The sequence below is a fragment of the Bactrocera oleae genome, chromosome 4, assembly GCF_042242935.1.
Source record: "Bactrocera oleae isolate idBacOlea1 chromosome 4, idBacOlea1, whole genome shotgun sequence".
NCBI lineage: Eukaryota > Metazoa > Arthropoda > Insecta > Diptera > Tephritidae > Bactrocera > Bactrocera oleae.
The window spans coordinates 19,840,377-19,858,909 of record NC_091538.1 but is presented as its reverse complement, the minus strand read 5'-3'; the positions used below and the strand labels follow the sequence as shown (position 1 = coordinate 19,858,909).

Sequence of the window (18,533 nt, the reverse complement as noted above, 5' to 3'; positions counted from 1 at the left end):
ATTTGAATGAAAATGTCTACTTGTGTTTTTTGCGTGTGTGTATATGTGAGTGCGGCAGTGACTTCATCATCAAAGTAAACGAGCGTTCATCAATTTACACTTTCAATTTACAAATTTTTGTTGTGTAAATATACACACATACATACCTTTGTAGTTAAAAATAATCAAGACAGACGTTACAAATCGAAAAATATGACGAAAGATGGAAGCAATGAAGAAATGCTGCTATAAATTGCTCGATAAAAAGAAGTTAGTGCAGATACGCGCTCGTAACAGTTGAGGAAATTCCCAAAATAAATAATCAAGTGGTAAAATAATTCGAATTTAAATTTTAACGGCTCATACGGAAAATGATGTTGCAATGACAGGCGTTTAATGAGGGCAGTAGGAGGCACATTAAACTCGATTATGGCATTTGTTTGCTTTATGTGAACTACTTTCTCGCAAGAGAGTAAGAATTGTGCTAATAAAGGTGAAGAATTCGATACTGTATGGAACAAATTTTTGGGTCGGCAAATTGATTTCATTCGACAAAGAGACAAGACAGGTTCCAATCGCCTCTGTATGGCTCCTCCAGTTACCCTTTGATCATGTTTTATACACAAAATATACCTGTGAGTTGAACATTATCAGCCGAGAAGAGATTCTTGCAAAAAATCTATAATATTTCATTTTGTTTTATTCAAGTTTTGAAACCGCGACTCGCCAAAAGAAATTTTTTACAAGATAAAAATCAAAAACTAAAATACTTGGGTATTTGAATTTTTCCCATAAATTTTTAGGTTATATGAAAAAGATGTTAAGACAAAATGAAATCGCTTAACCGGTCATAACCCTTAAAATTTCAAACAAGTCCCTCCCCTTCCTCTTCCCGACCATAAATTATTTTTCTTTTAATTTTTGTTATCTACCCTGGTCTAAATGCCGTCAGTTTTCCAGAAGCAGTGGAGATTTTTTTTATTTCAGTCGGTTATATTCGTAATTATGAAGGCCAAACTGTAGGATACAGAGATATATTATACTTATATTCAGGGATGTAATTGAGAAAGAAAACTGGAGCATTTATTTTAAATATTTTCCATCACACTTACAATATGTATATTGAGTTTGTAAAATAAGTTTGTTTAAATGAAATGCAACTTCTTAGAAGATTTAAAAAAAACAGTTTTCGTGTCTTCTAGGGAGAAATACTCATAGTATTTTAAGTGTATTTTTCTAAGAGCTTTCACATTAGATTTCAACATTAAGTAAGATTTAACTTTTGCACACTCTAGAAATATTTCGAGAAAACTCTTTTATATACACATATTTATATTCAGATTTTCTTTTTGACCTTCGATCGATATTGATCAACAATTCATAGTTGAAGTCAATTACAATAAAAAGTATTTTGTATTGAATTCGACATACCAGTTTGCTTATCGAAGCAGTCCTACAGGCCTACACCCTGAGGCCAACAACAATTGCCAGCCAGCAACCGGCTTTTTGTATTGCTTACTCTCGCTACGCTTGTTTTGCATATTAAACTATTTATGTTCTGTTTGTATTGGTATTTCTTTTTCTACTTCTCCACTTGTATTATCCAATATCAATGACGTCGATTGCGCCGAGCTCAGCTGATTAGGTTGCTGTCGTAAAGCGATCGCAAATGCCATTTAGTGCGATCTAAAGCTTTAGCGCGATCACTTGCATTAATCCAGCCGACAATTGCTCTACATCTAAACATATACTTATAGGTACTTATGTGGAAATCGCACCGTTAAAACGACCGAACCGCCAGCTACTTGCCATCTCTTGCGATCGTCATGCGATCTTTGTGCTCGTGTGTGTTTCTTGATACTCTTATATACATATGTATGTACTACGTTGAAAACGCGTCATGAAATGGATTTCGCTCGTGGCGTGAAGTTATTTATCGGAGTCGTGCAGCCAACGGTGACGTAAAATATTAAAGATTGCACTCGCTTGTTGTGTTTGTTCGTGTAATAGAGTGTGTTGCCGTTAATTGTTTTGTATATTCTCTTCGATACGCGCATCTTTGAAGAAGAATAAATATATGTAAATGCTAATGAAAATCAAAGTTGTGCGATATAAAAGTATTTGGTGTTTTTGGTTTTGTTTTGTTTCTAAACAGTAGAGTTCGAAGAACACTTAGGCGAATGATCGCTTTGATTGATGAAGAAAGTGAATGAATATGAAGAAATGTGCATGTAAAAAAACATATAAAATTATATTAAATAAAAATTTACAATAATATAAACCAATGAAGAGCACCGAAGTTGAAATAAAAAATATTGACAATAACGAAAAAAGTACAGAGGAGGGAATTACTGTTTTTCCATTACAAATGTAATGAAAGGTAATATCGCTTTGTTCATCACTAGGTACATTATTAAATATTATTCAATAGTAATGAATTAAAGTTATTAATATCGATTTTTAGCTTTATAATTGATGCCTTTTTTTATGGTCATATGAATTTTGAACTCAAATTCGTAGTCAGGATATCTCAAATACCCCTACATATCTCTTAGCATATCTGTCGCAAATTGTTTCTTCAAATTTAAGTAGTGTTATAGCCATGGCGTCCAAAGTAAACCTTACACCATATCCAAGCAGACCCCTTATTGGGCAATTAAAATAATTCTGGTAATTTAACCGCTAGTTGTCCTCAATTTATAATATACTACATAGAGCTATACACTGATGGTTCAATTAGTATTTACTTGAGAATGAAATGTTATAAAATTTTCCATGCTACTCTATATTTTCTTCGAGGAAGTAAAAAATAAGGGAGTTCCATCAATATATTGTATGGGGAAAAACTTTGCGACTAAAAAATATTTAATCTTTATCAGTCCTAAACTATTCTAGAATCAGGAGCAGCAGTTCTGTGTACTCGACAACAATTTAACTGAGTCAGTTATACCATATACGTATCTTCGTATCTTAATTGCCTCAGCTAGTTTGCCTGTTCAAACATTGTATTATGAAGACTTATGTAGAAGTAGAAAGCAAACATGAAATAATCTGGAAGGAAGGGAATATAATTGAAAAGGCGATGTTACAAGACCTTCAAAGAGTACAAAAGTATAAAGAAAAACATAAAAAGAAAGTAATGAACTACCTAAATCGTAGTAAAAATATGAAGGCAGACAAGAAAGAAGAGGAAATAATAAGTATATGATAAATGAAATACAAAACCTCGGAATTATTATGTAAGGAAATAGAAAAGTTAGATAACGAAAACGGAAGAGATGAAAACAACGCGTACAGGAATGGCGCAAAGGAAAGATGAAAGTGGAAAAAAAGCATTACAAGACAGAAAAAGCAGGGAAATAGGGTACAAGCTTCGTAAACCTGCGCGTTGATTTCACCTATCAGCAGCATTTTTGAACAAGAGTTATACATACTTTATTATTGTTGCTTTTATACCTCAAAACAAGATTGAGAGAAAAAAACTTCTGCATTTGCTTTCATTTATAAAAAAAAATTCAACTCAATAAAAATACACAAAAATTTTATTAAAAGATACCGATCGTCCATTTAGGATTCATTCTTACAAAAGACATTTTAAAATGGACCACAAATATTTAAAAATGAACAGTTTTGTCAGTTTTACTCTTTCTATCATGTCTCCATCATGCTCTCACTATACTGGCCTTGGTAACGTCTCTCAAATTCTATTATATCTTGATGGAAGCGTTCTCCTTGTTCTTCCGAACAAGCTCCCATATTATATTTAAATTTATCTAAATGAGAATGTAACATGTCTATATTTAGAGACATTCTACATACGATGATGGATCGTAATCTTGCCAGTTACATGTCTATATTTAGAGACATTCTACATACGATGATGGATTCGTAATCTTGCCAGTTATCACCTGTCCAAGGGAACCATGCATTACATGCACAGCGTCTCGTTTACAACTTCTCGTGTTGGTTGTTACAGGAAACAAAATTATGAATCACATTATTCCTCTGCAATGTACAAACACATACTTTCATACACAACGAGCGACGCAAGAGACTTTTCTCCTGTGCTCTTCTCTCTCTTTTGACGGCAACAGCCCGCGAAGACCGACATTATGTGGGCTCGAAAATCCAAAATGGTCAATCGCTATAATTGCTCAAAAAGCAAACGATTTGTAATCGTCCTGTTTATATGTATTTGCTTAAATAACTAGAATAAAACCTGTGCGCCAAACAAAAAACAAGAAAAAATGTTAACTTCGGTTGCACCGAATTTGATTTTGAGCGCTCAGTTTTTATGGAGACTATATGCTATAGCGATCATATCCGAACAATTTGTTTTGGAGATTGCACTATTGCCTTAGATAATAATGCATACTTAATTTCTTGAAGATACCTCTTCAATTAAAAAAGCTTTCTGTACAAGCACTTTATTCCGATCGATCAATTTGTATATCAGCTATATTCTATAGTGGTCCGATAGCAGCGGTTTCAACAATACATGGCTAAAGCGACTCAACTCGTCATGCAATTTACTTATACATATACCATATATACATCGTATATATTTTATAGGGTCTTCAACATAGATGCTCAACATAGATACTCAACTTTTCTCTTTGTTTTCATTTTGTGAAACAATAAAAGGTTGAATGAATCAACGGCAGCTTAATCGAATCGAAACTGTTGGAAGAAATGTAAATAACTGTAAAGCAATAACACTAAATTGATGTGATAAAGACACAAAGGTAACTGAACTATATTTGAATGATATTGCAAGCAATCTCTAATGAAGGGCATCATTTAAGATTTATTATTCAAGGCGAAACCTAGCCATTGAAATATTGTACTATAAAACAAAATTTATCAAGCGGGGCACAAAAGGTTGGCTTATGCTTCTTTGGTTAGAAAAATGATAAAATAAAAAAAAAACTCTTTTCTCCGAAATAATAACCTTCCTTAGAATTTTTTTTTTCAACGAGTTGATCCATTTGAAAGCGTTTTAAAATAAATTACTGACATTATTGCTTATCTTTAATTACCTTTTCAATTCAATAATAGTACCATTTCATTAAGAATAACTCACTTTTATATTCCTATGACCAGAAATTATTTATTTTGATTTTGATATTTGCTTTATACAGCATTTATAAATTAAGATAAGATCAATAATTCCAATTAATATTTCTACTTCTTAATTAATTTTGCTCAGCAACAATGAAAATACACCAAATTGTGATCAATCGACAATGCTTTAATCGCACCAACTCTCTTGACAACTTAGCTAATTCATTAAGTAATTTAAAACAATTATACCATGGACATGTGGAGAGTACTAAGCGCTATATCGTTGTAGTAAAACGCTCAAGCGTCTTTGAATCCGCCTAAAATAAGAGCGGACGAACTTCTCACTCAGTTAGTTGACTATATACTTAATAGCTATTTTTTGGGGTTAATCAATTTACACTAACTTAATTCGCAGCGCTCGAAGTAAGGCTTGATTAACTTCTCATTCAAGTTTAAACACAATTAGCTTTTTTGTTGAAGATATTCCATTCTGTTATATTTATAAAGCAACGGGAATAAATAAAGATATTATAAAAAGTACTTCGACAATCTAATATTCAACTATGAATTCAATATCTCAATCACTCAATACAAGTAATTTGGTACAGTTTATAAATGAACTGCAACTACAAGACCTTTGTTTTAAAGAAAATGTACTTATGGAGTAAGGAGTTGAGTATGAAACCCGTCGAGAGTTGAAAAATGTATTAATCCTACTTCGTCAATAAAAATCATTTGTTCGGGTTGTCTTCAAAATTGACCCTTTCGGCTATTTGGGTATTTTAAGAACAAATTCAAGCTGAGTTCTTGCGTAAGTCGAGAATTAAAACTCTACGACTCCAAATAAAGATAACTCTTACGTACATATGTATAAGAATTCCTTTTACATTCGGGTTTGACATATGTGCATCATAAAAATGTGCTGTTAGTCAAACTAAGGGCAAAATATCTCTAAACCAGAGATTATCAAACCGGACTACACCTTTTCGGGGTTCCACTTATGTCTGTACTAAGGTAGTTATAGCCGCTATTTTAGAAAGCGGCTATAACTACCAAGCTGTTAAAATTGTAGGTCAATTCTGGTTACGCAGAACAGACGTTAACAATAAAAGCAATGGATTGGTTATGCGTTTTCACGCATTTATATTCTGATCGATGATGCTGTAACTGAGTCAATTCATTTCTTTTTAATGACCATAGCTTTTTAATGACCTCATCAAATGACCCTGTTTAAAAAAGATCGCTTTGTGGTCAAAATGTGCTCCAAATATAGTTCGAACTTTTTCGTAGAAATCAATTCATAACTCTTTAACTGAGTTTTGTATAAGGATTTTAAGCAATCTTCTTTCGCTGTCCTTGATATCATGTACAGGCTCATCTGAAGGTTTTTAAACTTCTTTCTCTCGAACTTTGAGCGCACAGCTTGCGAGGTCAACGCTAGCATTGGCGCTCTGCTGTCAGAGTGAATGCTCTCCTCCCTGAAAAAGCGTTCAGCTTTTATATTGGCTAAATTTAATAATCAATAGCTGAGATAGTACACAACTCCAAAAATCGAGTTCTGTGTCTCTTTAGACTTTCGTTAATAGCGACTATATTAAGGGCCGGACCAGAATTTTTACGTAATATGGTTAACGAAACTGGCGTTTCTTACTTAAGTTAATTCGGGGTTCCTTCGGAAAGATTTTAAAACAGATTTTGGTTATTCGAAGATGATTTCTAAATAGTTTCAAATCGTACTCGTATTTCTTTTTGCAAATACAAACAAACTGCCAATTAAAGTTTACCACAAATTAACGCTGTTTAAAAATATCCTTTAGAAATATGGTATAAGTAAACGACAAAGTCTTTGATATATAATAAAAGGTATTTGATATCTCTATCTAAATTAAAGGTAACTGGTGATAGTATCTATAAAATAAAAGCACCAACAACAAATTCAAAATTTCTGTATGTATATGTTTGCATTTACAATGTTACGCGTTTACACCGTTATGTGATGAACAGAAAGCACTGAAACATCTACATTATTGCACAACAACAACAACAAAATAATTGGAAAATATATATACAACATACCAATATACATGGCAATTGTAATGAAAATAAAAATATCAGCAATCAACAACAACAAATACAATACCAATTGTAATGAAAGCGTAATTGAAGCGACACACTTTCGAAAATGCGAGCGGCAGCCAACCTTAAATCAGGGTGAAGCAGAGGGTGCACACTTTATCTAAACAGATAACCGCTGCGGAGAGGCACCAGTAAGGGAGCGCCATGCACCCACCTGGCGTTGTAGATGACTACTCTTCTTGTTGTTATCGTTATGCACGTGTGTGTGTGACTGGAAGTGCGAGCAGCGCACGCTTCAGATTTATTCGCATGTAAATTTTCGGTAGCATAAATTAATGATCGTCAGGTCACTGAGTTAGCGCTGACAAACTTGTTGACTGACTGACTCTTTGGCTGTGTCTCCTCTCACCCGACTGTGGTGGTGTCCCTCTTGATCTTTCTAAAGATAATACTAATGATTATATTATCAACTGCAAGAGTAGCAACAATAAAAGTAACAAAAGCACAAATATCAATTGGAGCAACCATAACAAGTTGATGAATGTAAATATGCAAGTGTCTGTATATAAATATATACTACATATATATGCTTATTTATGTATTTAGTTGCTATGCCACAAACAAAGATACAAATAGTAGCTGCTAATCGAACAATATGCGGTTTTGCAATTTAAGACTGTTGTGGCAAAAATAATATTTTATATTTCTAAACACACAAGTAAATACCTACATACACACACACGCACAAATATGCATTTAATAATAAAATGTGTAAAAATTAAAAGGTAAACGTGCAATTTGTAGAATTGTAAAATAACTGAGGCATGCGAATGTGTGACTCGCCGATTTGTGATTGTGGTGGAAATAGAAGAAACATATATTTTCGCAACTAAGCACGATAAAAATAAAATTGTAAGCAATTAATAGGAATAAAAGTTATTGAAAGCAATTTGCAGGCGTGATGATAAAAAAATGTGTGAGTAAGCATAATTGGCAATAGAGAAAAAAATGCAACAAAAGGCGAATAATACGAATTTAACATGAATATGAGTTGATAGAAAGTGTGCGGAATGTCATGGAATGGAACAAGAAGACGTTATGTAAAAGTATATGGAAACCTAGGAAAGGCCTAATGAAGTGAAGTGAACATAAATGCAAAGGAGGAAAGAAGGAATCAGAACAATGGGGAATTGAATGGGGAAAGAAACTTGCGCAACATAGTGCCGTTTCAGACAGGGACGCAAAAGAGTCTCATACCAGTTTATTGTGGGCGAGGGGACGACGAGGAAAGACGAAGGGACCGTGCCACTCGTGTTCGGGTGGCACGCTTTGTGTTCTTTTTCGTAACAGCTCGCTGCTACCCTTTTCAGCATTCCTTTTCACTTTCAAATCCTTTGAATGGTTGCAAGAGCGCTCGGTTTCAAATGAATTCGATCGCAAATTTGAGTTCTGTTATCTATTTTTGTATGTAATATGCAAATATGTATGCATAGAATAATAGAAATATTATGACAAATTGTAAATAAGGAGAAAATTAAGATATAGATTATGGAGTAAAGAAATTATGAATTTTTAATACGCAGTAAAGAAATTATGAGTTTTTAATACTTAAAGATTAGGAAATTGCTATTATAAATTTGGCCTTGAAAATATTAGTTGCGGATATTCAATACATTCTTGTGGATTAGGGAATTCCCGTCTTTAGTATTTTTTTGAAACTATTTAGCGGGTAGGTACTTGTATTATGCATATTGTTCTACCATATTCATGGTAATTCATTGCAAGCAAAATGTGTGACCATCATCTCAACATACAAATGAAATACGCAGCATGCAGTGTTGCGCGGTGTTGCGCAGTCGAACCGCACAAATATTTACGAACATTTTGTGAAAAGGAATGCAGAAAAACTAGACTCGAGTTGCTGGACTCTTTTTGACCGTGTGAATGCCCAGAGCGACACCAAAAGAAAATTTGAAAAAGATCAGACTCTTTTGCATCCCTGTCTGAAACGGCACTTAGTTGTCATTGTAAAACATATTGGAAATGGGATATTTGAATGTAATGGAAATCGAACAATGAGAGCCGGAATTGAAATGAGGCACCTTACAAAGCATAGAGAATAAAATAATGCAAAGCCAAATTGAAATGGGACATCTCTAAATACAGTGAAAATAAAATATTGAGGAAATGGAACTCCCTGAAATACCGTTGAAACTAAACACTGTTGAAACTAATGGACTTAACTAAAATTGAACAGTTTATAATGTAATGACAAGAAAATATTGTATTACACTATACAATACTATGACATTAAAATGAGACCTGTTAGTTATGAAAAGTTTAGAAAAAAAAAACCAGACAAAACGTTAACTTCCGAAGCGATAATACCCTTCACAGGTAAAGCATAAAAATGTATAAAAGATCTTCATTTTGATTTTGATCAGCCTTTTTATATGACAGCTATATGTCATTATATTCGGATATTGTAGCACTGTCTTACCTAAAATTAAAAAAAAAAAAAAATGTTTCTATACAAAGTTTTGAGTTTGTTCGGTCTGTTTGTATACCAGCAATATGCTAAAGTTGTTCGATATCGGCGGCTCCGATTGAAATTTCCTGATAAAAAACTTTCAGTTCGCTTATATAGGTACATACATGCACGTTGACATGGCTAAATCAACTCAACTCGTTACGCTGATCATTTAAATATATATATATACATATACTTTACAGCGTCTCGGAAATTTCTTTTTGGGTGTTACAGAATTCCACTGAAAGGAATGAATTGAAATGGAACATGTATCAAACTAAGATGTAATGAAATTAAACAAAATAATATTATATTGTATATTAAAAATATATATATAAATAGAGTTAATATATAATTAATAATTTTTATTATTAAAAGCATAGAATATATCGAAATTAAATGAAATGGAATGAATCGTGCCGAAATGAATCGAAATAAAATGCCATGAGGCGGAACATGATAAAATACATACAATTCACAGGTTGTAGAACGAAATATTTTCAATTTTTAACAGCGGTGGTCCCGACCGATATCGGTTTGAATAATAATTTGTTTTGGTTTTTTTATGGAAGTCACAACTATTTTAAACCATCCTCAATTTAGCATTAAGTATTTTCGCAGGTTCTAAGTGATCATTTGCTTTTAATAGAAAAATGACACTGCATAACTATACTTGTACTGTCAATCTTCCTACAACCGCACGTTCTCGATCTGAATACTTGTTAAATTAAAATTTACTTGCGCCAATGCATGACACAATACTTGTCTACAATTTCCATTAAATTTATTTAACGACTTTAATTGTGAGTGATCCATATATTAATTGCTCAATGTCTTGGGCAATAAAAATTTGTTATGACATTCAAAAGAATTTCATTCGAAGAACAGCGTGAAAGTCTGAAAAAATTGAAAAAAATTTATTGTTAGATTTCTCCTAAGAAGTAAATTTTTGAAAGCAAGTATTGCAACTTGCAATAACTAAAGCCGGATAAATACCTTCAGGTGTTGGCAAAACTTTATACTAAAAATGTTCGCTGAAATCGAGAATGGATTACAATCAAATTGGGTATCATATTAACTTATTTGAAGGTGGCTTTATTAACATATTTTAGTTCCCGTCAGCGAAAATTATACTTAAATCAGTGGGCGCAGAGAAAGGGAACAGCTGATTGCATTAAATTTCGACATTGCTCAGGAATATTTGAGGACTTTTTTTCAAGCAATTTTGTAAATGTACTAGCTGACTTGGAAAAATTTGTTTAGCCATGTACATACATATGCACGTACGCTTTGTTTAGGAAATGTTTTTTAAAGAAATATTTTTTAAGGAAAGATTGTTAAAAATAACTAATTGTTTGGGGGATATAATTATAATGGAAATAGGAATGAAGAGTTGTGGACAATTAAAGTATACTTTATCTAAGTTAATAAATTATTATTTATGGGTCTTGAGGCATATGAACGCGCATATTCACTGTCAGTTGTTATTTTTCAACTTTACGCCATAGTCACGTTGATTTTAAACAAGCGTTGATATCATCAGTGTACGTTGAACGTGCTTGAAATCACCTGAAAGAATAAACAGAGTGCCGCCAAAAAGTGTGTTGTGCTTTTTTATATCTTTCAATATTCTATCCAATGGCCCAAACGAATGTTTGTGTATCATAGTGGTGTTTTAATTTTCATATAAATTATAATTGTATACTATGCGATTTGACCCATTTTTGATACAAGGGTATATTATATTATGCGATTTAACCTGTTTTTGACACAAGGATATATTATTATCAAAAAACATTTTCCCCGCATTTCAATAAGTCTGCCATACGCACTAGCGTCCATATATAAGGTTGTCATATATCTCCCTCCCGCTTTTTTGCTCTTCATTCAATGCTTTATAAAAAGTGTTACATCTGTTTCCATCTAGACGGCAACTTCATAATACCTTCCTCGTAGAAGCCCCCCTCCTTATTTGCGAAGAATTCGGACAGCCACTTTTCACAAGCCTCTTTTGAGTTCAACTTCACACCACCAAGGGCATTCGCCATGGACAGGAACAGGTGGTAATCACTTGGCGCTACGTCCGGGCTATATGGTGGATGCGATAAAACCTCCCATCCGAGCTCCCGTAGCTTCTGACGAGTCATAAACGAAGTGTGTGGTCTGGCGTTGTCCTGGTGGAACACTACACCCTTACTGTTGGCCAATTCTGGACGCTTCTGGTCGATCGCCTGCTTCAAGCGGTCCAGTTGTTCGCAGTAGATGGTAGAATTAAGCGTCTGGCCATATGGGAGCAGCTCATAGTGGATGATTCCCTTCCAATCCCACCAAACACACAGCAAAACCTTCCTGGCCGTCAATCCCGGCTTGGCCACTGTTTGGGACGATTCACCGGCCTTCGACCACGACCGTTTTCGCTTGATATTGTCGTATGTGATCCATTTTTCGTCGCCAGTCACCATCCGCTTCAAGAATGGGACGAGTTCGTTCCGCTTCAGCAGCATATCGCAGGCGTTGATTCGGTCCAGAAGGTTTTTTTGCGTCAAATTATGCGGCACCCAAACATCAAACTTTTTTTTGTATCCAGCCTTCTGCAGATGGTTCAAAATCGTTTGGTGACTAACTCCCATCTCCTGGGCGATGTCACGAGATGCCATATGCCGGTCTAACTCGATGTATTCCATGATTTGATCGGTATTTGTCGTCACAGGTCTTACGCCGGCTGGCTTATCCATGGTGTCGTTTTCACCGGCTCTGAATCGTCGAAACCATTCCTCCGCGGTTCGAAGAGATAGAGTACCATCCCCCAAAACACCATTAATCTCACGGAACGTTTCTCTAGCGGATTTGCCTTTAACGAAGGAAAACTTTAAAATAGCGCGAATTTCGGCGTTAGTGAACTCCATGTTTACACGTCTATAACTGTTGAACGCAATATCCAAACTAATCATGCATAGCGTTATTTTGTAGGTTATGTCAAGACCTTTCAAATTATGTATAGTGCTCAGATTGAAATTAAAATTGTGTTATATGGGAAGTAGGTGTGGTTTTTGTTTGATTTCGCCAATTTTCACACTGTAATGTAGGATTGTCAGGGTGATATTGACACCGGCTACTATTAAGCTCTATTGTACTCTTTTGAGTGTAAAATTTATGTCTCTGAAGCATTTAGTTAATGATTAAACGCGCTTTTAGTAGTTTTTAACAAAACCGTTATATGGGGACATTGCGGGGTTATCATCCGATTTTATCTATTTTCACACTGCCGGTAGTAGTTCTTAATGGATTTGCCCAAAGCGAATTTGGGTCATACATGCTTGAAAGGTTTTGGAGATATGTAGATTAAACTTATTGGAGGTTTTTTAAAAATGTTTAGCTGACAGATGTCCCTTGCTACTGCAGTCCCCTGTACCAAATAACAGTTTTATCTTAGTTTAGTGATTACTTATAGCTTTTTATATGTTTTAGATTAATTGCGTTTTGTGGGCGTGGCAGTAGTCCGATTACACCTATCTACGTTCTGATCTTTTTGGCAAGGAACACGTGCACAAAGCTTCATTACGATATCTAAATTTTTACTCAAGTTACAGCTTGCACGAACAGACACTCACCAGGTCTTTAACTCGTCTAGTCATCATTATCATTTATATATAATATATAAACAATCCTATCTCTCATCTCCTATCAATATCTATCTCGATTATTATACTCTGTAGTAACCTGTTACAAGAGTATAAAAATATTCAATGTTGTCTTGTAAATTTCATGTGCCTTAGAAGGAAAGCCATGGCAATTCATGCACGTTGGATATATAGTCGATTATAGTCGATATAGTCGATTAAGTCATGTCCGTCTGTATATACAGTGCTGCCATTTTTGAGATAACGATCTGAAATTTTCCACACGTCCATTTCTCCCCAAGAAGCTGCTCAGTTGTCGGAACCGCTTTAGCTTAAAGCAAAAAGCTGTCATAAAAACTCACTGTTCAAAGCCCCTGTATAGAAAACTTGTTTATTTGACAAGGTATCTTTCCAAAATACTTGGTATAGGTTATTATTCAAAGCATCGCTACAATATGCGAACATATTGTTCAGATCGAACTACAATACTATAACATATACTTGTAGCTGTCATTGAAACTGACCGATAAAAGTCAAGATAAACCTGTAAACAAGGTTATACCCAATGTATAAGGGATCAAACCAAACTTTGTCCGCACTCACAGCTTGCCCAATTATAAAAGGAACTGAAAATGCTTTTTTATTTGGTTGCACAATTTATATTATTTTTCGAATAGAATTAATGTGATTTTACAGAATCAAGTTCTAAAGATACAAATTTTTGTGTTGAGACGTAGTAGCGCGCGGGAGCTGTCGCATCGAATATAGAAGTGGCGCTCAGGCCTGTTGACGAAATGAATTGTTTTTGCGAATGATCATGGCTGTCCTGTTGTCCATCCTTTTTGTTAATTGGCGGTGTGGGGTGTTGTCGTGCGGTGACATCTGGTGTGGTGTATTGTTGATTATGTGGTAGGCATTATTAGGGTGCGCAAGTTTTTGCCGAGTAAAGTGGTGTGTGTGTATAGGGGAGGCTTATCTCATTTGAACAACCTGTGAAGGCTATTATAGCTTGGGTTTTATTCTTTATTTTTATTTTCATTTATTTTTCGTACATTTTTCTGTTTTTCTTTTTTTTTTTGTGTAGTTTTTACTGTTTTTGGATTCACGTGTAAACTTAAAATACTCATTTATGCCTTTAATGGTGAATGAGCCGCAAATCACAGAACAACACAACATAAAAATAAAAACAAAACAGAAAAAATACAAACAAAATCATCAAAAGCAGAAAAAACAAGTCGAAAATTAATGTAGCTTATGTTCAACAGCAATAACAACACAAATCAAGAGCCAAATGAGAACGTACGTTGTTGTTGTTGTGGTCAACAAATTGTGTACAAACCGCAGACGAAGCAAACATTTTCAGACAAAAAAAATCAGTGAAGAAAAATGTTGCTTACATAAACCACAACAAAACGAATTTATGCAATCTGATAGTGTTAAAACAACAAAAAATAATAATAAATTAAAACAAAAAATATCAAGCAGTAAATTTATTTAACAAATAAAAATACCCGAAAAGTTAAGATGTATTTAAATTTAACGATTTGAAAAAAATAAATAAGTAAAACAGTGATGTGTACTTTATAATTTAAGAAGAGGTTGTTGGAAAATAACTTCAGGTGTTGGTAAGACTTTATATTAAACTAGGGACAGATTTTATCAATTTAATGCAAGGGGATACACTCAGATTTCTTACATATTGACCGATAGATTCGGTATAAAGTGAACCGAAAGTTCGAAAATGTTTATGTTGGGTATATGGAAGCTAAAGGAAGTGATTTCGAAAATGTTTGAATTTAACATGAATTTTCCTGAGGGCACTATTTGTGCAAAGTTTTATTCGGATAACTTCATTGATGTTTGATTTGTATACTGGAAAGTGAAAGAATCAGATGGAATTCAAAAGTGTGTTGTATGGAAAATTGTGGTGGTTGGTAATTTACCCATTTTTACAGTATTTAATAGGAATATTTTCGTTACCTGACGCACCAAAATTGGTTAAGTAGTGCCTATGATATAGGATTTAACCATTATTTGTACCAAGTTTCATCACAATATCTTAATTTTTATTTAAATCTTCACTTACATGGACAGACGCACAGACAGACAGTCACTCGGAATTCAACTCGTCTCGTCATCCTGATCATTTCGATCTCGACAAACAACCGTTAGGGGGACAAAACTATTGTACTCTGTATCAATATATTGTAAAAGTATAAAGTGCATTAGGCTAAGGAAAACACCGTGATTGTGAGATTGCCAACAAATTTTAAATGTTTTATAATGCAACTGAGGACTTTGTACAAATCATCCGCTGTTTAAATAAAAAAAATGCAATAAATAAAAAATGTGAGAAGTTTGACATTATTAACAGTTTTTTCAGTACAATAAAAAAAGTCAGTTATTACAAAAGCTCATCTCTGTGATGCAACTGCTTACCGTGTTTAGCAACATCAAATTATTATTTTTTAATTATTGTAAAAAAAATCAAATTCATCGTAAAAATGTTTAATTCTAAACGACACAGCTGACTGCGTCAAAGTCGACTAGCCGCCGTTTACAAGTCACTATATGAAAGGCATGAAAATGGCCGGTCAAGCGTATACGCTTTACTGATATTAGTAAAGTTGTCTAACTGGTTAAGAGATGGCACATATTGTGGATAATTAGGCTTATGTGACGCGACCATTTGGCAATCGTTTACTGCAAAACAGCACGCTGACAGTCGTGGGACTGCCAGCTGTTCATTAAGAGATTCGCAATATGTGGTGCGTATGTGCGTAAGTGTGTGTACGTCCCATCGCTTTGAAATATTGTGAAATATTTCATAAGTTGCTGGCTGGTAGACCAAAAGCATAAGAACCTACTGAGCATTGGTCAGCAGTTTAGTGGCTCTGCAAAGTGCAATGCGTTATTAGCATTATGTTTTGACTGTTCTTAATTGAATGTTGTTGCATACATGGGCTCATATATAAAATGCACTCTATGTGTGAGTGCTTGATCAAAGTAAATAAAGGAGAATTCCTATATGCTCCAGAAGAGGTTTATATTTCAATGATGTCAAAAGAATAAATAATATCGTGCAGACGCTATTTGTAAACGGAAAAAGTGAGTTTAGGGAGTGTTTGACCTCAAAAGTATCATACCTCTTCATAAAGCAACGAGAAATGATCACCTACTAGTCTTAAATACATTCACTTATCAGTCCTCGTTCATAACTAATTGGTCATTAGTGAGAGTTATCGATATTAATCAGTGAAAAAATTATTTTGATTCGAAATTTCTGCTCTGAATGCTTCAATATCAAAGAAATATTAAAAATTATCATCTAAAAATCCTGCGTTTAGCTCATTTCTTTTATTCAAAAGGAAGGCATTAGTTTGCCTTTAACTAGATGGTTGTATGTATATACCTTTTGGTATTTATCCAACTAGCAGCCTTCAAACTGCCAAGCACCAACTAGCACTCAAAGCCTTGACATGATAAACAACGACTTGAATGAATGATGCTGCAGGAAATAAGCCAAAAGAACCTCAAGTAGTCGCTAAACATTAACAAGGCAACCAATCGAAATAGAGCAAACAAGAAAGACATGTAAGCAAACACAGCGGGTTCGAGGCGAGCAGAAAAGCAACAGAAAAGGGATAGACTGCTAATAACGCTTTCCAAGAAAATAAAAAATAAATAAATTGTGGCAGCAACATTTCAGTGATCTTAAAACGCATTTTCTTAGAGGGGAATAAGTTCATGCATACAAAGATACATGTATATATGCATGTGTGCTCGCATTCCGCTTGTTGCATAAAGCTCCCTCTTTCCACAACTATCCAAAGCAATGTTGGTCTTCTGGTCTGCTTACTACTGCCACTTCATGTAAATGTATAATTCCTGGCCAACAGCTGTCGAATACTCTACAACACACATACATATATACAAAAAACATATAAACAAAGAAAAACAACTGTACATACACGAGCAAACAATGTTACTTACTCAATTATACACTGCTTGCATGGGTTTATAATCACACACACAATGCTGGAAATGCAAACGCGCGCCAAAGTAGCGGAAAAATCTCAGTAGGAGGAGAAACGTAAGAATAGCGGCAACAGCACTATAATAGTACAGAAGAAGGCCATTGACTTAGGACTTAACAGTGCAAAGAGTGCAGAAGCACTTGCAACGTTAGTATTAGTATGACACATACATACATGATGGGGCATAACAGCAATAATGAATACCAATACACATACATGCATAGAGTTAATATGTGTACACCCCGCTTGCCCATTTATTCGCATTAATAGGTTATTAATGTGTCCCCCATAAGGCGCTGTGGTGAGCTTAGCACGAATGCTCTATTAACATAGCGAGAGAGAAAGAGAGAGAGAGAGAGAGATGTACGTAAGTGAACCGTTAAAACTCTTTGTAAAAGGTAGAAACTTTATTACAACACATATTTAGCCGGGGTTGTGGAGCGTTCAACCCCTAGATAGTGAGCACCTGTAAACTGAGAGTGTGGTGAATTAGTATTCAACGGTAGAGGTGCTTAGCTTGCATTCGACATTACTTATATTTGAAACTCGAAAGGGAAAGTTTTTCAAAATTTATTATTTTAAAAAATAAGAATTTTAAAAATTTTGAATTTTTTATTCCAAATTTCTTTTCACCTAAAAAACGTTAAAAACTAATTTTTTTAAAAAAGGGCTATCATAGTATTTATTTTAGAATATGTTTAGAACAACATCTTTTATAAAAGGTTTGTTTATATTAATGTAGTATATGTAGTCTATGAAAAAAAAGTTATTCAATTCATCTTTTTTTTTAAAAGCAGATCATTTAAACGAATTATAATATACATTTTTTTAAACCAACTTTTATTTTCAAGTTACTTTAAAAAAAAAGTGATGCTTATAAAATTTTAAAATTTTTGTTACTAAACAAAAATTATATTTTCTTTGAAAACTGCAGAAGCCTTCAATTTGTTAACTTTTTTTAATTTGACTAATATTTATTTCATTTTAAATAATACAAAATTGTGATGTTAGGTTAGAGTTTGGGTTAAGCTTTAATTTAGACAGTCGATAAAAGTTCGGCTAAATTTGTCTAAATTTACTCAATTATCAATTTATTATCAATGATTTAGCCATGTCCGTCTGTCCGTCCGTCTGTCTATCTGTCCGTCTGTCTGTATATATATACAAACTAGTCCCTCAGTTTTTAAGCTATCGATCTGCAATTTGCAAATGTTCTTTTTCTCTCTA

General features: G+C 34.0%; 1 protein-coding gene across 1 annotated transcript in view; it reads left to right on the top strand.

Annotated features, from left to right (window-relative positions):
- The first annotated feature begins 1,683 nt into the window (after nucleotides 1–1,683).
- Pkc53E (Protein C kinase 53E) overlaps nucleotides 1,684–18,533 on the top strand; it is a 140,718-nt gene continuing 123,868 nt past the window's right edge. Inside the window, exon 1 of the mRNA XM_036369223.2 lies at nucleotides 1,684–2,359. The gene's annotated coding sequence lies outside the window, so the exon portion shown is untranslated. The remainder of the gene's footprint in view (nucleotides 2,360–18,533) is intronic.